This window comes from Mirounga leonina, unplaced genomic scaffold (assembly GCF_011800145.1).
Source record: "Mirounga leonina isolate KUSES-001 unplaced genomic scaffold, KU_Mleo_1.0 Mir_169, whole genome shotgun sequence".
NCBI lineage: Eukaryota > Metazoa > Chordata > Mammalia > Carnivora > Phocidae > Mirounga > Mirounga leonina.
Window position 1 is genome coordinate 21,575,715 of NW_023270431.1, and position 24,581 is coordinate 21,600,295.

At 39.3% G+C, this 24,581-nt stretch overlaps 1 protein-coding gene and 2 pseudogenes across 2 annotated transcripts in view; 1 reads left to right on the forward strand and 2 right to left on the reverse strand.

The window, feature by feature from the left end:
* IMPG2 (interphotoreceptor matrix proteoglycan 2) overlaps positions 1-24,581 on the reverse strand; it is a 233,472-nt gene that overhangs the window by 69,560 nt on the left and 139,331 nt on the right. The window lies entirely within an intron of this gene.
* Positions 20,797-21,778, reverse strand: LOC118017384 (annotated as a pseudogene).
* Positions 23,322-24,077, forward strand: LOC118017285 (annotated as a pseudogene).

Consider the following 24,581-nt stretch of genomic DNA (forward strand, 5'->3'; position numbering starts at 1 on the left):
GCTTTGAAATTTGAAAGCCTCTAAGTCAGGAAGTAAGTGAAAACAAGTTGGAAAACTGAACCTGCTAAAACTTATGAACAAGAGATAATAAAATCAGATATACAACAGAATGGAACAGGGAATAGTAAATACTTGTGTTGCTTGGAACCAATAGCATTACCTGAACTAGCCGCAGGAACTGAAAAGTAGCTTTCAGCAACTTATACCCCATCAGGCAGACGCAAAGGCAAAGGCAGAGAGAGGTTCTGTTGTGGTTCTTTTTTTTTTTTTAATTGAGGATACACGTGGTTTGATAAAACATCTGCTCTAACTATATCTAACAAAGTGTACTACAAAAATGCTTTCTTTGCATGAAGTGCTGAATTTGAAAGAATATACTGTGCCAAAAGCCATAACTAATGCACAATTTTAAAAAAAACTATTCAAAAGACTAATTAGGAGTTTATTGCTCCTGTCATTTGGAAATGACTGGGGAGGGAGTATACTGAAGCAGTGGAGGGTTTGAGGAAAGGTTGTAAAAATACCTGTGACCCAGGAAGAATCAGTACTCAGCAGAGAGGGGAAAAGTTTGTAGGGAGATAAAAAGGACTCAGTAATTATCAGCTATCACTAACTGAGCACCTGTTCTTTTGGGCTTGATGCTATACGCTGATTCTTATTCACAATCAGAGCTAACATTTATTGATTCCCAGTAATTATGCTATGTATTTTAATTACAATGATTAATAAAAATAATATAAAATTAACCATTTTTCTAATAAAAATAAACAAAAATTATTATTAATTTTAAAAGATAATCATTATTGAGAACCTGCTATGTGCCAGGTATTGTGCTAAGGATTTTATATACTTATTTCATCCTTGCAATAACCACATGGGGTAATCATGCATCCATTCAACAAATATTTTACTTTTTCTCCATATACATCTATAGTGTGTGAATTGTTTAAAAAAAAACTGTAAATTTTGTAGATGAAAAAGAAAGAGATACATATGAGTGTTCTCTATATTCCGGTTCCTGTGCTGAAATTGGAGACACAGCCATGAACAGATAAAGAAGTAAATACATAATATATGTGATGGCAATAAATCACAAAGTGTGAAAAAATGAAAGAAAGGAGGGGCGCCTGGGTAGCTCAGTCGTTAAGCGTCTGCCTTCGACTCAGGTCATGATCCCAGGGTCCTGGGATTGAGCCCCGCATCGGGCTCCCTGCTCAGCGGGAAGCCTGCTTCTCCCTCTCACACTCCCCTTGCTTGTGTTCCCTCTCTCTTTGTATCTCTCTCTGTCAAATAAATTTAAAAAAAAAATCTTAAAAAAAAATTATAAAGAAAAAAAAATGAAAGAAAGGAAAGATATAGTGAGGGAGGGTGCTGGAGAAGCTCTTTCATACAAGGTAGTAGGAAAGACCACTCTGAAAAGGAGAAATTTTAGCAGAGACCTGAAAGAGGTAAAGATGGAATTATTCCAAAGAGACATCACAGGGATAGATACCATTATTAGACCCATCTTACAAATTAGAAATGGAGACCAAGACCGTGGCACAAGAAGTAACGTTTACCAACCATTCCATTTGCTTCCCTACATTTCCTTGTCTCTCTTCGGTTAAGCAGCATAATGACAAGTTTAACTGGGAAAAGGCCCCAATGCAATATATATATAATTTGAGTCATTTGTGTTATTTACAGAATTATATGTCCTTTATTACATAATCAATTATGGTTTTGAAACCACTCAAACAATATAAAACTATGCTTAGAAAAAGTGAAAGTCCCTCTTAATCCTATAGTTTCCTAGAGGGTTACCATAAGTAATAAGTGTATGTCCTTCCAAACATTTTGTTATACTAGCATATTGTTATATAGAAATAAGGAGAGCAACTTCACAGTATCTATTAAAACTAAGTGTGAATACCATTTGACTAGCCAATACCGCTAGTCTGGATGACAAAATGTAAATGAAAATGACATATGTCACTTTCAGGGGAAAGCAATAAAAAGCCTACACATAGTTCTCGAGTTTGTCTCTCGCCCGGCCACTGCAAGTGTAGAGCCTCCGTGTCCAGATGCAGACGGCAGAGACTTCAGCTTCCACATGCAGATGCAGATGGCAGAGACTTCAGCTTCCACATGCAGATGCAGACGGCAGAGACGTCACCAACCTGACTGACTGAGTGGAAAAGAGCCCTCCCCTCCTCCATCCCTGGTTTGCATTATGAATGAGAAATAAAATCTGTTATGTCAAGTCTCTGAGTTTTGGAGAGTGCTGGTTATTGCAGCATAGCTCAGTCAATCCTGACTAATCCAGAGAAGGTAAGGAAATTGCCCAAGTTTTCCCAACTACTAAGTAGAAGATTTAGACTCAAACTTCAGTTTGAATGCAGAGTCCCCACTCTGTTATACTGCTCTCCGTAAAATGTCATATTCGATCTTAATAAACTATCTAGGAAGATATATATTACTAACCTCATTTTACAGAGGAGGAAACTGAGTGTTTTTGGTTTTTTTTTTAAGATTTTTATTTATTTATTTGACAGAGAGAGACACAGCGAGAGAGGGAACACAAGCAGGGGGAGTAGGAGAGGGAGAAGCAGGCTTCCCCGCGGTGCAGGGAGCCCGATGTGGGGCTCGATCCCAGGACCCTGGGATCACGACCTGAGCCGAAGGCAGACGCTTAACGACTGAGCCACCCAGGCGCCCCAGGAAACTGAGATTTAGAGATAACGTCACTTGTTGAAGATTGTACAGCTGAGAAGTAGCAGAGTTAAGGTGCAAACTGCCTAAACCCACAGCTCATACCCTCCTTTCTTCCACCCTGGAAATGAATGCTTATCCTATTTATAATTCATCTGATCTAATAACTCACAGCTGATGTTAGTATACTTATTTATTTTAATCATCAAGATAGTCAGGAATTTTAAAATCTTTTGGACTCTTTCCCCATTTACCTAATGTGAGGGAGTATTTCAGAAAAAGACTGGCAATATTATCAATACCACCAAGAATCAATGTTGGGTAGTATACCTGCATTACAATTTATATGTGATTAATTTATACAGTTTTGGAATAAAGTAGTGAAAACATTATCTCATTTAAAATCTACCTACACACCACTTTCAAAATTATCTGTGTTAAACCAACTGCTCAAATATCCTCCATCTCCCACGACAATGCAGTTGAGGAGCACTGTGAGCTGGCTACGGGGGCCATCATGCAACAACACTCCCAACGTGATCCAAGGCCATTTCCCACCCAGTTTCCACCAACCCAATCTCCACCCGATGCAGAAGCAGTAAAGGCAATTGGCTATAGATTCAAAAAGGCAAGAATAGGAAAAGGCAAGAGGATCACATTTCTTAGGAAAAGCACGGTCAGTAAAAGCATTTTCATCAGAATCAAAAGAGTACTAAGCTTGGAACATGAGAGAGTAGGACAGAAAATACCCTCTGCAAGCATGCCTACACGGGAAGAGATGCAGATGATGGAGACTGTTTGCTCACAGGTCACGACAATAAACTATGACTTTACCTCAAAGCAATAATCTATTATTTTCCCTCAATGTTCATTGGGTTGCTAGACTCAAAATTCGGCATGCAGCAGAATCACCTGAAGAGTTTGTTAAAACACAAATTCCTGGGCCCCATCTCTAAAAATTCTGATTCAGCAGGTCTCTGGGATGTCAAGAATTCCTATGTCTAACAAATTCCCAAGTGTATTTGGAGGGACCATACTTTGAGAACCACATCTTAGGGACTCCAGGGAGGACTGAGTAGATGGAAGAGAAACACTTGCAAGGGAAATCACAGAAAAAAATAGTTTTTTTCCTGAGCAGAAGAAACACTTCAGAGTAAAAGAGTACCCTGATAATTAGCAGATATATTGAAAGAAAATATAATTAAAATATGTTCTGGTGAGATTTCTGAAATCAAAAGTGAAGAGATAAATCTAACAAATGGAAAGACAAAATAAATGTATTACTGATAGGAAAAATAAACCAAGAGCTTAATGCTAGGCAAAAATGGTATAATCTCCAAAATACTCATTCAAGGATTGTGACCCCAGAATTCAATATAGAACCAAATTCTTGTTTAAATATGAGGGCAGGCACCCCTGGGTGGTGCAGTCAGTTGAGTAACCAACTTTTGGTTTTGGCTTAGGTCATGATCTCAGGGCCATGAGAGTGAGCACCGAGTAGGGCTCTGCACTCTGCGTGGAGTCTGCTTGAGACTCTCTCTCCCTCTCTTTCTCTCTACCCCACCCCTTGCTCTCTCTCTCTCTCTCTCTCTAAAATAAGTAAGTGAATCTTAAGTAAATAAATAAATAAATGTGAGAGCAAAGGAGAAACACTTTCAAAGGTGCAAAAAATTTTACTACTCACTCATTCTTACTGAAAAATATTACTTAAGGGTGTCTACCAGAAAAATGACTTAAAATTACCAAAACGTTTAAGAAAGGCAAAATGGTATATAGGAAATAGCAGACTGCAATGAGACCAGTGGGGGAAAAATATTTAATTCTATGTAATTGTTGATGTATGGTTATAGTTCTAATAAAATTAAGAAAGGATTTCCAGAAAATATTTTTTAAAAATTCAAACTGAAATTCCAAATGATTTCAACAAAACCTTTAGTGAGTAGTGAGGGGTAAAGGATGGAGGGGCTTCTTGTAGCTAAAGGTTAGCTGCATTCTACAAATTAGATGCGCTTACTCTGGACTTTGAATCAAGAGCTAGTGACACAAGGAAATAAGATCTACCAGGAACTTTTCCTGGGGGAGTGGCAGTTGAAGTAGATCAACTTTCTGGGGTAGAAGAAATAGTAGTGCTGGTTTTAATATCCAGTCAGTGCCTTTGGTGCTACTAATGCAGATTCCATGTTAGAACTTGGCTCTCATGATGGTGGAGCAATATTCTCACGGGGCCTCTTTCTGGGACATTATATTTGGGCATTGTTCTTGGCTGCTTAGCCTCCAAGCCTGGTTCTTCAATCCTCATTGCAATTCTGGAAGATGCTGAATTTCTTTGTAAATTGGAACATTAAATTAGAAGTAGAGACTGAAAAGCACTGGAACACAATTGTCAAAACATTCCTAAGTGAGGAACCAAACCAAATGCAGAAACTTCCAAGCAAGCGGCTGAGAAATGATTCCTCTGCTTAAATTAACCAGAGTTAATTTCTACCCTTTGCAGTTGATATGGGACCTTAACCCCTGGCCAAAGTTGATTTGTCAAAGGATGGAAACCCCATTCCAGCTTGATTGTATGATTATGCAGTTTTGTGTAACAAAACCTAATGGCCTGAAACAATAATTTATCTCGCAATGTTTAGTGGGTTGCTGGACTCAGCTGGGAAATATCACTTGGCATCTCTCATGCATTCACAATTACATATCAGCTGGGCCTGTACTTATCTTATAAAGGGCATTACAATAAGCAGGAAAATGGCCCTCCAGGGATGTTAATATTGTAACATCTGGAACCTGTGACTTTGTTACCTTACATGGCAAAAGGGACTTTGAAAATATGGTTAAAACTATCAACATACGGGACACCTGGGTGGCTCAGTTGGCTAAGTGTCTGACTCTTGATCTCAGCTCAACTTTGATCTCAGGGTCATGAGTTCAAGGCCCATGTTGGGCTCTAAACTGAGCGTACAGCCTATTTAAAAAAAAAAAAAAGAGCATGGACCTTCACATAAGGAAATTATCCTGTATTATCCAGGTATGCTTAATGCAATCATATGAGTACTTCAAAATGGAGAAACTTGCCCAGCTCCAGAGAGCCAGGAAGATGGCAGTGTGAGAAGGACTTAGTCTGTCATTGCTAGCCTAAAGATGAAGGAAGGGGTCATGAACTTGGAAAAGGCAAGAAATGGATTCTCTTCTACGGCCTCCAGAAAGGAATGCAGCCCTACTGACATTGATTTTAGCCTCTTGAAACCCATGTTTGACTTACGACCAACAGAACAGCAAGCTAATAAATTGGCATTGTTTAAGCCACAAAATCTGTGGCAATTTGTTACAACAGCAGTAAGAAACTATTACAGGCACAAAGACCAGGAGGCATGGCTCAGTGGGAGATCATCTTTAGATACCAGGTACCATACCTGATCTACAAGAGTCCTCTCTTAGGAATTTAGAACTAGAAATCAAAGATCATTCACTCTGTTAGATGAAAGACATTAAACCCAGAAACTGCTGATAGTAGCCCATTTTCTAACATGTACTCTATAAAATCAGAATACATCATTTATAATTTTAAAAATAAATTAATGATAGCAGCACTAATTGAAAAGTGAAAATCCTCAGACACTTAATATTTTGTATATCTTGTGTTGAACAAAGGGGCTTTACTGATTTACTTAAACCATTAGTCTATTTCCTTCAATAATGACATCATTTAAGCCTAGAAAAGTCATTTTGCCTTAATAAATTCCTTGGGTAAGAAAGAAATGTATACATATGACTTGGTAGATATGAAATAATATTCAAATATAGCTGGAACTAGAATGTATGAAGCTAAGTATCTTGAGAGGAGAGTTTAAGAAACTAAGAATTTAAGCATGTGAGTTATCTACCTCACTGGAAGGCACTAATCTGTGCCAACAAACTGGAGATAACTAGTAGAACTCTAGTTCTAGTTATCTAGTTATCTAGTCTATAACCAGATAATAGACTAGTTACCTCTATTAAAGTTAAATCTAGTTAAATCTCTATTTAAACCAGAAGTTAAATATTTAGAAGTATCTTATACACATCTTTATATGACTATACATCAAGTTTGGTTATAGGACAATGAGGTGAAAATTAGCTGAATTCTCAATAATATTCATTTGCTTCGCCTTCTTCAATGGTTCTGCTATTCCTACAAGCAAAACATTGAAATCTAAATTTAAAGAGTACAGGGTTGTCCTGTTTCAACTACCACTTATTCTTTCTACTCACCAGCACTTCCTTTCCCAGCAAATCTGTAATGAGATGCTTGGCCAAGTTTGTGTTAAATGGAAAGCTGCATTTTTAACATGTTTAGAACAAATATAATGTTTAACATAAAGATAGAAAAGAACTGACCTAGAATCTTCCTTTAATACCAGAAAAATTTTGGTGAATGAAGGAAAACCCTTGCTTTTAACTATGCATATCTCTGTCCTTCTTGTTTAGACAGGGGACAGATACAAAAGCACTGAGAAAATGTCAGAAAGTTCCTCCAATAAAATAGACCCAAACTATTTTTATGGGCAAGATTAAATTAGTGAAACTTCTGGGTGATCCAAGGAGATAAAGGAGTTCAAACATTATAAGTTCACCCACAGTACTATTTATTATACTTATTACACAGTTGAACTTGTTGGTTTTTTTAATCTTCATAAGAAAAACAAATACATCCCAAGAATTCTTCCATCTATATCACACTCTACTAATTTTATTATTCTAATAACAAATGTTTTACAGATTGCTTTTCTACTTTACTCCTTTAAAAATATTCTATTGAGAGGGGCTCCTAGGTGACTCAGTCGGTTAAGCATCTGCCTTAGGCTCAGGTCATGATCCCAGGTTCCTGGGATCGAGCCCCACATCAGGCTCCCTGCAGGGAGCCTGCTTCTCCCTCTCCCTCTGCCTGCCACTCCCCCTGCTTGTGCTCTCCCTCTCTCTCTGTGTGTCAAATAAATAAATAAAATCTTAAAAAAAAATTAAAAAGGGCGCCTGGGTGGCTCAGTTGGCTAAGTGACTGCCTTCGGCTCAGGTCATGATCCCAGGGTCCTGGGATCAAGTCCCACATCGGGCTCCCGGCTCAGCGGGAAGCCTGCTTCTCCCTCTCCCACTCCCCCTGTTTGTGTTCCTGCTCTCGCTGTCTCTGTCTCTGTCAAATAAATAAATAAAATCTTTAAAAAAAAAAATTAAAAAATACTCTATAGAGAGCTGAAAAACATATAATCAGATTATTTCAAGAAATAATCTGAAATAATTGATCATAATCCCTATGATCAATCACTGCAAAGAAAAGGGCAGATGGGGGGAGGGCAAAATAAGTTGGTCCCTGTTGGTTTCTGTTTCAATCAGTTGCATCAGAGAATTTCATTCATCAGAACTGGAAGTCTCAGAGGCAAAAAACATGGACGACTCTCCTTCCTTCACCTTCTCAGTCCCCAGCACAGCCAGTTGCGCACATTCAGTTGACCTCCACCCAGGCCTTCTTTTCCATTCTCACTGTACTCTGAATTTCAAGTCCTTGTTATCTCTCCCCACTGAACTATCTTAAAAGCCTCACAAATTTACCTTCCAATAGAGCCATCTTTCACACAGAGTTAGACTCCTAAAATCCAGCCTTGAGGGTTGGGTTAGTCAGATTTCTAAAACCCTTCCTCGCTCAGCCCCTGCAATGGTGTCTGTTACCAAAAGAATAAAATCCGAACTCTACATACTAGTAAGGACCCATATAATTTAGACTGAAGGTTTCCTGTCTTAATCCCCTATGTCATTCTTTTGTTCTTCCTTCTCCTTCTCATCTCTCTAGCCTCACCCCTACCACCACCTGAACCTGCCCTGCAGTTTCCACCTTTGCTTATCCTGTTTCCTCTACATAAAATAACTTTCGTCTTCATCTCAATGCTTCCAAATTCTGCCCCCTCCCTGAAAAGCTTTGGTCCCCTGCTCCCAAGTCAGAAATAATCTCTCCTTTATCTGTGTACTGTGTTACTTCATTTTTATGTTAACTATATCCCCCATCACAGGCTGCCCTGTATATATGGTTATTTGTGCCCATGAGGACAGGGATTATGCTTCACCCTTCATAACACAGAGCTTTGCTTATATTGAACCTTGGTCAATAACCTCTTGCTGAATTGAATTCAGAAGGTCCAAGCTAGAGAAAAAAGGGGGTCAAGAGTAGGGGGAGTGATATTCTATTTAAATGAAAGGTTATCATTCTTAATTAAACAAATTCTAAATTCATTTACACCACAAAGAGTTTACCCAAGGACTATTGCTTGGACAAAAGAAAAGTGAATCTCTATGAAAAAAAAGGTTAATGACAAAACCAAATCCATTCTTTTCACAATTTTTCTTTCAAAATCTTTGTTCTACCCTCCTGGGACTTTTCCAAGTAAGAGCTGGAGGACTGGCTGGAACTGAGTCATGGATTCCACATATTTTATCTTTCTCACACTGTCCAGGGCAGTGGGGACCAGAACTATCCACACACATGCCATTAGCCACAGAGGTCCTACCTGTGACACACCTGCCATGAGCGGATAGTCTGCATGAGGATAGGAGGGGCTGAGGTCACCATATGACCATGGTGACAATTTTTACCACCTCCACTCCAAGAATATCATGCCGGAAACTGACTCTATTTATAGGCATCTCCCTGCCAATGTCTGCGGTGAATCCACAGTATGCCAGCCGACAATACACACAGCCGCCGGGGGTAACAAACACCATGTGTTTTGCCCATAAGTGAATGGCTATGTAACATAGTGGTGAAGGGAACACATTCTGGATTTAAACCCTGACGATACCCCTCACTAGCTAGCTGTATAATCTTGGGAAAATTACTAAGCCTATCTGGGCCTCAGTTTCTTCACCTCTTCAAAGGGGGTAATATAGTAACTACCTTCTTTTTTTTCTCCCCACTGTTGGAAATATCTTAAGCTTATTATTTAATTTATATATGGAAAATATGAAAATTACTAGCCAGAGTTAGCACACTCAATAAATATTAGTTTTCCCTATTACCATTATTTTTTTTAATGCTAAAGACCTATTTTATTAAGAATATATTATAACTTGGTCCATATATTTTAAAAATGGTATTACAATGCCCTATATATTTTTTTTTAATTTTTTATTAACATAATGTATTATTTGTTTCAGGGGTACAGGTCTGTGATTCATGAATCTTACACAATTCCCAGTGCTCACCATAGCACACACCCTCCCCAGTGTCCATCACCCAGCCACCCCATCCCTCCCACCCCCCTCCGCTCCAGCAACCCTCAGGTTGTTTCCTGAGATTAAGAGTCTCTGATAGTTTGTCTCCCTCTCTGGTTTCATCTTGTTTCATTTTTCCCTCCCCCTTATTACCATTATTATTATTTTAATTAATGAAAAGATGTAGAAAAGACAGCATAGCTGAAATCAACAATATAAAGAAGAAAATAGATATTATAATTCTTACTTGCACTGGGAACAGCTGCACACATAATCCTGAAATCCCAAACAAAAGTAATAAAATCCAGACCTGTAGTCATCGGATTTATCTGGCAAAAGTTCCAAATACCTTTATCAATAAATGCTAATACATGACTTTTCATCTCACACCCCAACAAGAGCTCTTTAACATTTAATTTATCTAGTATTTTCATCCTCTTCTCCATCAAGCCCTGGGTGGGCTAATTAATACAATATCAACTGTCTTGCTGGCATTTTCTCCTCCTTCCACCGACAGTCCCTTCAGGGAGACTGAAGAGGTGAGAAGGGGTATGGAGGCTTGACAACACCGGTGGTAAATATACACAAAAGATGGACACGCAAACCCAGGCAAAACACCAGATGAACTGCCCTCTGACCACCACTTTCTGAACAGTCATGCGTGGGTTTTGGTGCACAACAAAATGAAGATGTACTTGAAAGTATATGCTTGCAGCAGCTCAGCGTCAGAAGTGGTGATCTGAATTTCGTAGAGCTGAATTTCTGCAGCTCTTGAGACTAGATCTCTATCCCCAAATGGTAAAACAATCAGCAGACTCCACAAAATAGTATTACAAGAAGTCATTTGATTTCTAGAAAAAAAAAATCTTGGCTTTCATAGTGGTATTTGGAAGGCTGTTTTAGAAAAATTTTATTAGCCTGAAAAAGACAGTAAATGAGCATCCCAGCTGTTATTCCATGAAATAAAGCAATGTGATTGTCTTTCTTGGGTTTTTTTCCTGTGTCATTATATATATTCAATGATCAAGTGCCAACTAGTCATTCCCAAAATTCAATTTTTAAACTATATTAGCTTTAAAATGCTGTACTTGAGGGGAAAGTGGCAGTGTTTCTAAAGGGACAAGATGTACTAATACATCTTATTGACTGTCTTTACATGTTTGACTCCCAGACCTATTATTTTTCCACTTCTGGAGTTCATATCAGAAATGTGTCTACCTTCTTAAGAAAACCATTTTTGAAAGTACAATCAAGAAGATGCCTAATGGTTCTCTAAGTGTCTCACATTCATGTCTTGGCCTCTGCAGAGAAATGAACAGTAAAGTAGATTTGTTGGGGCCATACAATTTGACATGGTGGTAATATTCACATGCCAAGGGTTAGAGATGAACAACTTTGAGTCAAGAGAACACTTGAGAGTACATAGCCCATATCTGATTCATTGTCAGGCCTTTATGCCTTCCACCCCAGCAAGCCACAAGAATACGAAGAGTCAAGGAAGTTGCGCTCAATAATTTCATTATTACCCAAACAAGTATTAATTATATTTTATCCTCATAAATATAAAATCAGATGATACCAGACGTGTTAAGGTGTGTGCTAGGACATAGATTTCTTCCATGCTACTCAGACTTGGGACTGCCTCATACTCTGTACGCTGAGCCCCACTGTGTTAGAAGAAACTAAATTTCTGGGGTCCTTGAACATGGTAAAAATTAAGCAGTTTAAAAACAGTACAAACTGAAAGCTCATTAATTTCTGTTAATGTCTAACAATATGAAATGAGCAATTTATTTAAATTTGTCTGAGTGCTTGACTTTCTAGGAGAGAGAGATTAGGAAAAGTTGTGAGAGCTAATAAAATCATGATGCTCTACTTGGGAATGTTTAAGAACCATCTCTTCTCATAAACACAAAAATTATAGTCACACATCAGACTCTACTTGTATATTGCACAAAACAATGAAAATTTCTCAAAATTAGTATCAATTTCAGGTCTGTGAATATTTTCTTAAAAACAAGCAGCTCACACAAAACTGTAATAGTGGCCAAATGACTGTTATTCTGAATTTTGTCAGCAAACACTTCAGAATAATCTGGTACCAGAATGTTTATCACAAATGACCTCATACCCTCTTCTCTATTTTTAGGAACAGGCCATGCGTGTGTATAGGGGTTCAGGGCTGCGATACAGTATTATTAGCACATGGAACAGTCTGAGATTTCTTTTTTTTTTTAAGATTTGATTTATTTATTTGACACAGAGAGAGAGAGACAGCAAGAGAGGGAAGACAAGCAGGCAGAAGGAGAGGGAGAAGCAGGCTCCCCACTGAGCAGGGAGCCCGATGCGGGGCTAGATCCCAGGACCCAGGGATCACAACCTGAGCCTAAGGCAGACGCTTAAACGACTGAGCCACCCAGGTGCCCCCAGTTTGAGATTTCTTAATTTTGCTAAGCGTGATGATCATTAGAAAAAAAAGTGAGGAAGAGAACATGGTGTTCAATTTTACCATCATCTTCTTGTTAAACATCAAAGCAGTTCTATATTAGAACTTTACGTTCTCTCATGAGCTCCTCCTAAGATGTGGCAATTGTTCTGCAAACATACTATGAAATGCTTTCCAAGGCAAAGTAGTTAAGATGTTTCAGTAACTCAACATCTTCAGACAATTCTAGTGGGAAAAATAATTGGAAAAGTCAAGCTCCAGTATTGCCAGACTTTACACGTGGACTTAAACCTTTGTTCTAATGTCAGAGATATTTATTGAAGTTATGGAATGAAAATTAAACAAATTTCATATTATATGCAATGAATGGTGTACATGTACCTAAGGGTGAAAATTCTAAATATTGTGAAATGCAAACTTTCACCATTTAAAAGAGGTATATTAAAAACTATCTTGTTTGATATGTATGCTTTCGTATATGATCAGTTCTAGCAATTCTATATAAAACAGTATTAAGTAGTAATAGATATGAAGTAAAATATATATTTCTAAAGATATTTTTCCTCAGTTGCTAGGTTTTATTTTACTCAAATTTTATTTGCACCTATTCTAAAACATTTCTAAAATGAAAAAATATTTTTTGGAAAAAATCCTCCAGCCCTTACTTAATACTTTGTAAATAAATGAATGAATGAATAAAATCTATACATAAAACCTAAAAAATAATAAAACCTAAAATTTTAAAATAAACAAAATCCTTGTATTTGTTAAACTAGTTAAGACAGAAGATGTTACAATAACCTATTAATGTGTCTCATAACTTGGGGCGCCTGGGTGGCTCAGTCATTAAGCGTCTGCCTTCGGCTCAGGTCATGATCCCAGGGTCCTGGGATCGAGCCCCGCATCGGGCTCCCTGCTCAGCGCGGAGTCTGCTTCTCCCTCTCCCACTCCCCCTGCTTGTGTTCCCTCTCTCGCTGTGTCTCTCTCTGTCAAATAAAATCTTTAAAATAAAAAAAAAGTCTCATAACTTTCTTCAGTCTTTCTCCAGAGGCTCTAGAGGAACAGAAATTAGGTTACAATCCAGAAAAGTATATCAATTTATAATCCACTCCAGCCTTTATGAAATGAACCACATCCCTGAAAACTCACTTTAAGGTTACAACTGATATAGAGTAAGTTATAGAGAAATTTAGACGGGCTTGGAAATAGTATTTCAACTAAGATACTGCCAAAATTCCATGAACAGCCACTAAATAAAGATAGAGTACTTAAGATTCATCTTTAGGGCGTTCTTTTACTCAATTACAAAAAAAGAGGAGAAGGGACATCTTGTGCATTTTAGAGATCTGTGACTCAATTTAAAGGAAATCTTCCTCTAAATTTAAATAGAAATACTCTTCTAGACAAGCACGTCTTCCATTTTAATGTGCTTACAAATCACTCAAGGATTTTGTTAAAATGCAAATTCTTCTTCCTGCAGGTCTGGAGAAGGACTTGAGGTTTTTCCTTTCTAACAAGTTCCCAGGGAAAGTGATGCTGCTGGTCCCAGCCACAGTGTGACTTGCAAGATCCTAGAGGACTTACAGGCACTGACAAACAACTTTAGAGTCTCTTGAAATCACCAGTATCTCTAGAAACTCTGACTTCAACTCAAGATCTTAGTGGCTCAAGTGAGGAATCTAAATACCATTACATTTATTTTATAAAACTGACTACTTACATAAAATGCCAAAAAACTGTAAGACCTTTGGCAATCTTTCTATTAAAAAAAAAGGTAACTTAAACAAAGGACAGATTATATTCAGCTTCTTCTAATTGATAATATTTAGAGATTTCTATAGCCCTCAGTAAATCACAGAAGAATCAAAATGAATGTTGCATATGTGTGTATTTTATATAGCAGGGAGTTAGGGTCATATTCATCCCCTGGATGATATCCATTGCCAGTTGTCAAAGCTTAAGAAATCCTGACCACGAGTCTTGCCAGCATTCTGCCCCCACAACCTGGCTGACAGCTTTATCAGCAACCTGCGAGGGAGAATAGGCCCCAGCCTGGCCTCCATCTCTGTAGTGCCGACTGTAGTCTGAATGTTTAGGCTTCATCAGTAACAGAAGCAGATAGGCCCTAAAGATCTAGAGTGAGCAGATGTTACTTCTACTAACAAAACAACCGCAAAACAATCTGTGATATTCAGAATATGCATGCACTTTTAAAGCAATGATGGCTCAAGCAATTAATAATATAAATTCCTCAGTGATAATTTATTCAAAATATCAATAATCATATTAGTAAATGAAAATCACTTTTGGGACACCTGGGTGGCTCAGTCGATTAAGTGTCTGACTCTGATTTCGGCTCAGGTCATGATCTCAGGGTGGTGAGATTGAGCCCCACATCGGGCTCTGAGGTGGGTATACTTAAGATTCTATCTCTCCCCCTCCCTCTGCCCCTCCGCCCGCTTATGCTCTCCCTCTCTCTCTCAAAAAAAAAAAAAGAAAAGTCACTTTTATTAAACAAATATACCATTAAACTGTCTAGAAGGCAAATCAGACCAAAAAGTTCAGAGCAATGAACAGAGCAGTGGGTCAGGCAAAATGTGTGAAATCCTTCTTTACCCATGTGGATTGTCAAAGCTGAATAAGATGACACACAAGAGAAAGAGCCTGTAAAGAAAGTTGATGCGAATTTATAGTTCCTTTACTATTTTTATTGAATGAAGTTATGCTAGTGGTTCAACATTGCCCTGCAAGCTTCTCTATTATCCACCCATCAATTTCCCAAAGAGGTTGGCTGGAGGTAACATAAGGAGAATGACATCAGCAAAGAACTCCAAAGAGATAAACAGCTCAGTCTTGGAAGTTTTGCTCTAGGGACAAAGCTGTTCCAGAGGCAAGGCTGGCCAGAAAGATGCAACTAGCTGCGCATAGGGACAAGCTATTGTTATTTAATAATGAGACTTAGCTAAAAAGTAGCTAAGATACCCATTAGGGTGGCAATCATCAAAAAAAGAAGAGAAGGAAGGAAGGAAGGAAGGAAGGAAGGAAGGAAGGAAGGAAGGAAGGAAGAAAGAAAGGAAGAAAGAAAGAAAGAAAGAAAGAAAGAGAGAGAGAGAGAGAGAGAAAGAAAGAAAGAAAGAAAGAAAGAAAGAAAGAAAGAAAGAAAGAAAGAAAGAAAGAAAGGAAGAAAGAAAAAGAAAAAAAAGAAGGGAGAGATGGAGAGAGAGAGGGAGAGAGAGGAAGGGAGGGAGGGAGGGAGAATGGAAGGAAGAAAGAAAGAGAAAGAAAAGAACAGAACAAGTGTTGGCAAGCATGTGAAGAAATTGGAATCCTGGTGCATTGCATTGCTAGTGGAAATGTAAAAATGATGTAGTCACTGTGGAAAACAGTATGATGATTCCTCAAAAAGTTAAATATAGAAGTATCATGTGATTGAGCAATTTCACTTCTGGGTATATATCCAAAAGAATTGAAAATAAGGACTCCACAGATACTTGTATACCAATTTTCATAGCAGCATTATTCACAATAGCCAAAATACAGAAACAATCTAAATGTCCATCAAGAGATGAATGGATTAAAAAAAGGAATATTATCAACCCTTAAAAAGGAATGAAATGCTAATACATACTGCAACACGGATAAACCTTGCAAACATTATGCTAAGAGAAGTAAATCAGACACAAAAGGATAAAAGTTGTATCATTCTACTTAAGTGAGCTACCTAGAATAGGCAAATTCATGGAGACAAAAAGTAGAATAGAAGTCACAAGGAGCTAGAGGAGGAGAGACAGGGAGCTATTATTTAATAGGTACAGTGTTTCTGTCTGGAATGATAAAAAAGTTCTGAAAATGCATAGCAATGATAGTTCCACAACAGTATGAATGTATCTAATGCCACACTTAAAAACAGTTAAAATGGTAAATTTTTTTATATATATTTTACTATAATAAAAAAAACAGAAAAAAAATCATTGGACACTTAAAGAATCTGACTTAAAACTTTCCTCTTACTCTTTTCTATAAATTAAATGTGAACAATTGTCCAAAAAATTTAAAAAGCTAAGAAAGTGGATCTTAAGAGAAAGTGGATCTTAAGTGATGGACACATGTACTGGAACCATTTTCTTTGTTTTCTCTTCTCTACTTGATTGCCTGAACTAATACAAAGGATCACAAGTCAAGCTCTTACCCAGGAAGCTTACAGTATCAAGGGTTCCTCCTGTTGTAAAAGATTCAGGTAATCCAGGGCTCGGACAAAGCAGAGAGAAGTCTGGGACATCGAGGGAGGCCCCCAGGTTCTTTGCTCCCATGATGAGCACATGCTCTCAGGCCCAGGGTGATAGACGAGGTCTCCAATGGAGAATTTATGAGGTTCTCTCACACAGAAAGAGAGCACTTCATTTATGAAACATCTCTGTTTTATACCCGCTGTTTCACGTCCATTTTGAAGAACATCCTATGAAGAACAGTCCATAGAAGAGATCCTCCTGCAAGCACGTATCATTAGTGTATCTACTTGGAGGTCCAGAATCATTTTGTTGGGACGCCTGGGTGGCTCAGTTGGTTAAGCGTCTGCCTTCAGCTCAGGTCATGATCCCAGTGCCCTGGGATCGAGTCTTGCATCAGGCTCCTTGCTCAGCAGGGAGCCTGCTTCTCCCTCTCCCTGTGCTGCTCCCCCTGCTTGTACCCTTGCTCACTCTCTCTCGCCCACTCTCTCTCTCTCTAACAAATAAATAAATAAAATCTTAAAAAAAAAAAAAAGAATCAATTTGTCTAGGAGATTAGGTAGGGCTACCTGCCTTCTTCCCCCAACCCACATGGAGCCTCCCCTGGTAGTCAGAGGAAGACTGGGTCACAGTCCAGATGCATTAACTCCTTCCCCCTCATTGACCAATTATTCTGACTGCCCATGTGATACAATATATGTGTACTTGTCTTTAGAAATAATCATTTAATGTACAAACATGGTCCGATATTTCCATGGAAGTTTTCTACCCCTAAAGCTTGATGTCTAGACCTCTATATTAGGAACACTCCCTAAACAAGTGCCTCAAAATATCCCCTGGTGATGGTGAGGCAGCAAAGACCACTCCCTTCCCCCGGGGCTCTGAGTCCTCATACGCCTCAGCCGGGCTCTCCAGGGTCTGCCTAGCTTACTCCATCTTTCCCGTTCTCTGTGGCTAAACTTTCACCTCAGAGTCCTGGCTCTCCACCTCCCCGCTTGGAGTGCAGGATTCAGACATTTCTTGGCATCCCAGGTCAACATTGCCTTTAACAGACACAAACTGCTCTTTGCCCCAAATCCTTGGTTAGGCCTTAGCCCCTTCCATTTGAGTCCTAATTCTCAAGGACTGAGGCTGGATCAGGAGGGGAAGCTAGATAAAACTCCCAAAGCCTCAGAACTGGTGGGGGCAGCAGCCGCCACCCCAGCCTGACCACCGTGCTGACGACTTGGCCCTTTTACCATCACTTGCCCTCAGTACAAGGTTTCCCCCAGCTCCGTTCCTCCCACCACAGCAACTCCTTGCAAATACGAACAGAAGAGAAGTAGCAGGGAGACGCTTAGACCCTGGTATCTTAAAACCCTCCTCAAAGTTCCCTGATGGTGGTGGTGAGCCTGGATTCTACCATTAGTACCTAAAATTCTGAGATTAACAGTAGCACCAGGGCCACGGGAATGCAACCAAAGTTGGCACTTTATATAATGTCTCTAATTAATCCCACCCTGCTTCATACAATTATCTGAGCAGAAGTGCCTCTGGCCTTATTTGAATCACAGATTTAGCTCTGGCTTCTGCTGGTAGCTACAACGCCCTTTCTTCAGAGCATGTAGCAATGCAAGAGAAGGAATAATTTGCTTCTTATAGATGTATGCTCTGGACAAGGGACATCTGCTGGGTGAAATGCAACCAGAAACATAAACATAAGCACTAAAAAAAAAAAAAAAAAATCCCTTTTGTAAATAGTGCCAAATGCAATTTTCAAACCCTTGGAATTCATGGTAGTTTACACATGAATGGCACATCACAGCTTACAAAGTATATTCGCCAATTTTTCCATTTGAAAGGAAAATAGGGAGTAAATGTCACAACAACTTTAAAGATTTTATTTACTCATTTGACAGAGAGAGAGAGAGACACAGCGAGAGAGGAAACACAAGCAGGGGGAGTGGGAGAGGGAGAAGCAGGCTTCCCGCGGAGCAGGGAGCCTGATGCGGGGCTCGATCCCAGGACCCTGTGATCATGACCTGAGCCAAAGGCAGACGCTTAAGGACTGAGCCACCCAGGCTCCCCTGTCACAACAACTTTAAACTAAAAACAAGAGAAGACATGAGTCTGGTTGTATAGGCTTTTCAGAATCTCATAATGCTAGATAATTCATTTGCGGGAAGAAAATGATTTGGTTTCCGCTACAGAATGTGTTTTCAAGGGCTACTATGTTATGATCACACCGTCCTTTATAATCTTTACATTTCAAACTCTGAAGAAAGCAAAATAAGATTTTCACCTCATTTGTATGCCTCAGCGAAGTGCAAGAAAACATTTCCATGAAATTTACCATGGCAGACAATCTGCTTGATTGCAACAATGTGTTTGATGTGGGCTCTGGACACAAAGTAAACCCCCAAATTTGGAAATGACAACTGATGCTTTTGCCAAAGCCTGCCAGCAACTGCCGACCATGACCTGCCTAGTGCTGAGTGCTTATCTTCTAGTGCTGGTTTCCCGAGTACGTGTGTGTGCCCCACAGGTGTTCTCTGGGTGGCTGATCTATGAGATATTTGGAATTTATGGCCAACTTTGCCCACAGACAATTAGGCTAATATGTCAAAAACTGTTGCGTGCTGTTTGACTGTTGAGTGGCCCCTACTTTATTCTCCCCAGAATCAAATCAAACACTAAGGTTGTTATGAGATCTTGGTTACTATTAGTATGACTTCTTCATGAGCAAGAAGAAGAAATGCCACCACGTACAACATATCCCTCAGAGCCAAGGTGAAAAATGAATCATTCTTTGCTACTTCTTCAAAAAAAGAAGAGGAAAAAAATAAAATAAATTTTTTTAAAGAGGGAAGGATAAATATAGATTCTATCCTGTAGACAGGCCCACAGATAGCCTGTCTTTTCTGCTCAGAGTTCCATTCTTTCTCTAGAGTTCTAATGTATGTCAAGTCACTTTCCACACTATTTCTCAAGATTTTGAATGTCAATAAGAATTTTAAAACAAAACCAATCTATTATTGAAAAAGAAATCTTTCCCCAGTATGAAAATGATTACTCAAACGCCATACTAAGCTATCATCCCTTCAATTTAGAAAATGTAAATACCTTTGGAAGACTATTGCCTTGAAGCACCTGACATTATACTTAGTATGAATAAAGGATATGACAACTGGCTTTCACTGGAAAGAAAGAATTAAGAAGCTAACTCTCACCAAGAAAGAACAGTAGAATAAATAAGAAGACAAACAACTAACTTAAGACCAAACTTCAACATCAATTTTATATGTGCCCTTTTAAGGGGTCAATGATATGATAGGGTTTATGTGGGTTCAGGTATTCCTGCTGTTTTTAATTTCATCTTTGAAACAGTAGATTCATTCAACATGTACTGAGAATCTAAAAGCATCTACTAAGTGCCAGGCACTTTTTAGATACTGGGAATAGAGCAGCAAAAAAAATGGACAAGGTCTCTGACTTCATGGAGTTTTAGCGCACTATAATTTAATTATAATAAAGTATTATGAATACATTCATATCCCAATGTATAAAGCAGTCATCTTGTATGCACCCACAACTCAGTACAAACACATAGTACCCAGTTGTGATCCTCATTTTGGTCACCAACCCTTCTTTCCTAGGGATCAAGCCAGAATAACGAAAGTTGCCTCTTTAGCCACAGAGTCAGACTTGAACCAATTCCTGGACCTGTTTTGGTTTTTTCTATTTGGTCTTATTCTGTCTCAGACTACATTGTCATTGTACCAATCCCCATTCCCTTGCTCTGGAGAGCCATCCTCCTCCAGCGAGAAGATGCCTCCAGCAGCATACCGGTGGCAGGAACCCACCAGCTGCTTCTGATCCGCTCAGTGTCCTCAAAGACTTGCTCTCATACCCCATTTCATCACATGGCTTCTTTGACTTGCATTTTTCTTAAACATCCCTAGCAATGCAGAACTACCTTCTTTTTTTTTTTTTTTTAAGATTTTATTTATTTATTTGACAGAGAGAGACACAGCGAGAGAGGAAACACAAGCAGGGGGAGTGGGAGAGGGAGAAGCAGGCTCTCCGCTGAGCATGGAGCCCGATGCGGGGCTTGATCCCAGGACCCTGGGATCATGACCCGAGCCAAAGGCAGATACCAACGACTGAGCCACCTAGGCGCCCCTGCAGAACTACTTTCTTTTTTTTTTTATTGCAAAAACGAATTTTAATCTTTAATCTTTAGTTTGATTTAATATTGCTTTTAGTACGATGTTGACACCAGCTGTGCGGAAAGGGCTCTGGAGAGATGTTCATAGGAGCACACGCCTGCGGCTCTTCTTCGGTTCGGGAGGCTCCAGGGCAGCCAGTATTGCTTCGTCAAATACATTCTTTTTTTTTTTTTTTAGATTTTATTTATTTATTTGAGAGAGCGAGACAGAGAGAGAGCACATGAGAGGGGGGAGGGTTGGGAGGGTCAGAGGGAGAAGCAGACTCCCTGCCGAGCAGGGAGCCCGATGCGGGACTCGATCCTGGGACTCCAGGATCATGACCTGAGCCGAAGGCAGTCGCTTAACCGACTGAGCCACCCAGGCGCCCTCGTCAAATACATTCTTTAGGCCTTTCTGTGTGAGTGCAGAACACTCCACATACTTGACAGCCTTCAGGTCACGGGCCAGCTTTTCAGCAGTCTCTGGAGTGATAGGCTTCTGTTTGTTCTTGGCAAGTTTCTCAATCGTAGAGGGGTCATCTTGGAGATCAATTTGGGTCCCAACAAGCAAGAAAGGAGTCTTTGGACAATGGTGAGTTATTTCAGGCACCCACTTTTCCTTCACATTTTCAAATGAGGATGGAGAGACCACTGAAAAACAGACTAGAAATACATCTGTTTATGGATAACTCAGCGGTCGTAATCTGTCATAATCCTCTTGCCCTGCAGTATCAAAAAGTCCAAGAGTATATGGCTCTCCACCAACCATAACTGTGACTGCATAGTTGTCAAAAACAGTCGGTACATACTCAGATGGAAATTTGTTTGTTGTGTAGGATATCAGAAGACATGTTTTACCAACGGCACCATCGCCCACAACAACACACTTAATTGTCTGCATTGCTGAAACAGTTTTGTATCCACTTTAAATATTTCAAATTCGATGATGACCTCAGCTTCTCCGCCGGAGTGTTGGCAGCCCAGAACTACTTTCTTAAAGTTCTCAATCTGCCTTGATTGCTGAGTAAAAAACAACAATTCCTGCCCTTTTTTAGAGTGAGACTGTTAACTCTTCAGGCCACCCTCCTGCTATTTAGAGGTAGAAACTAGTTTCTGAAACACTGCAGAATGATTTCTCCAGCTCAAATAGCCCTTCCTCAACCCATCTCCTATAAAGCTTTTCAACAATACAAATGCCATCCCTGGAAAGCCTGTTTCAATAGGCCTCAGGTGGAACACAGACAACTGTTTGTTTTAACCATGTGGTTAAAACCATCATTCAGATGTGCTCCTGGGTTTAAGAGCATCGCCTAGAGAGCTAATTCATTGAAATACACTTATTGCAATAACCTCTGCATAATTCAACTTTCCCTCATATGCATCTTTCCCAGTCAACCTCCAAATACATCACCATTTACCAGTATATTCAACCTACACATTGCATTTGTGACCACACTTGAATTGCATTATTTGTGATCTCATCCATCTCTGACCCTTTTATTCTCCTAAGTGCTCTCAGCCTAGGTGCAAGCTCTATTTGCCTCTTTCTATAATTTATTTCTAATCTACCTGTGTTAGACTCTTGTCAAAATTAAGGGTGACACCTGGGGCATCTGAGTGGCTCAGTTGGTTAAGTGTCTGCCTTAGGTTCAGGTCATGATCCCAGAGTCCTGAGATCGAGCCCTACATCGAGCCTACTTCTCCTTCTCCCTGCTCATGTTCTCTCTCACTATCTTTGTCTCTCTCTCTCTCAGGTAAATAAAATCTTTAAAAAAAAATAAGAGTGACACCTTTGTCTAGCCTAGTCTTGAATTTTAGGCCTTTTAAAACAAGTGATGACTAACTCATTTCACTTAGCATAATACACTCTAGCTCTATTCACGTCATTGCAAATGGCAATATTTCATTTTTTGATGGCTGTGTAATATTCCAGTGTGTGTGTGTGTGTGTGTGTGTGTGTGTACCACATCTTCTTTATCCATTCATCAGTCAATAGACATTTGGGCTCTTTCCATACTCTGGCTATAGTAAGTCAGTCAGAGAAAGACAAATACTATATGATTTCACTCATATGTGGTATTTAAAAAACAAAACAGATGAACATAGGGGAAGGAAGAAAAAAAGGAGAGGGAGGCAAACCACAAGGGACTATTAACTATAGAGAACAAACTGAGAGTCACTGAGGGGAGGTAGGCAGGGGATGGGCGAAATGGGTGATGAGTATTAAGAAGGGTATTTGTTGTGATGAGCACTGGGTATTATTTGTAAGTGATGAATCACTAAATTCTACTCTTGGAAACAATATTACATTATATGTTAACTAACTGGGAATTTAAACAAAAATTTGAAAAAAAAAAGGTAAAAAAGAATAATAATGATGCAAACAATAACCAACAATCAAATTGTTATCCTGCTTCCCCTATAACCTCCATTCAAAACAATTATACAGAATACTCTGGCTGTGGGCCAGCCTGGATCTGACTGGGACGTGGACATTTATGGCCATCTTAGTTTCCTGGGAAAAGGCAATGTGAACCTGGATTTCTTTATTGGGCATGAAGTAATAGGAAAAGCAACATGTACCATGAAGTGGCCAACCCACTATGGTATAGTTGAAGACTGTCACTTGATGGAAAGGTGTATGGAGCAAGTGTTCTTTAAATACTTAAAGGAGAATTTGAAGGTCTTTCTTCAAGAATTTGAAGGTCTGCTTTCTTCTGATTAAACTTCCGCTAAATGCTTCAGAGAACAGAATATATTGCTGAAATAACATTTGAGCCCTTCAAAACTCCAGGCTTGTACATAGCCATGCAGGCTGCTCTTGCAGTGACTGGTGTGGTACCAGATAGTGAAGATGGTGTCACTCCTGTCCTTCCTGCAGTTGAAGGACATGTGGTCGGCAGCTGGGGCAAGCGCACTCCAATCACAGGGCGAGCTACAACATATTTCATTCAGCAACTGCTGAGAGGCTGTGAAGTAGGAATTCCTCCAGAGCAATCCCTGGAAACAGCTATGGAAGTAAAGAAGTGCTGTAGTTACGTCTGCCCTGATTTAGGAAAAGAATTTAACAAGTATGACACAGGAGAGCCAAGTGGATTAAACAGTCTCCTGGAATCAAGGCAATCTCAAAGAAAGAATTTTCCACTGACGTTGGTTATGACAGATCCTTGGGACCTGAGATCTTTTTCATCCAGAATTTGCTAACCCAGACTTCATACAACCTACCCAAGAAGTAGTAAATGAAGTAATTCAGAATTATCTGATTGGTGTCAGGGTTCTCCTACAAGAATACTGATTATCACTGAACTGGATGTGCAAGGACTTTGAGTGCACTTTTCTATTTTGAAGGAAAAAGGCAACCAAGTAAAAGATAAATTTCAAAAAGTAACCTCATGGGCGCCTGGGTGGCTCAGTTGGTTAAGCGACTGCCTTCGGCTCAGGTCATGGTCCTGGAGTCCCAGGATCGAGTCCCACATCGGGCTCTCTGCTCAGCGGGGGGTCTGCTTCTCCCTCTAACCCTTCCCCCTCTCATGCTCTCTGTCTCTCATTCTCTCTCTCTCAAATAAATAAATAAAATCTCTAAAAAAAAAAAAAGTAACCTCATATACAATGACAATGTATTTAATGCCACTCAACTGTACGCTTAAAAATAGTTAAAATGGTAAATTTTATGCTATGTTTATGTTTCCACAATCAAGGAAATAAATTTAAGAGAAAATTTTCAGGTAGCCTCATGACACTTGCTGTTACTCATTTATGGGGATTTCAGTATAATTAGGACAAGGGATTTCAGTAATTA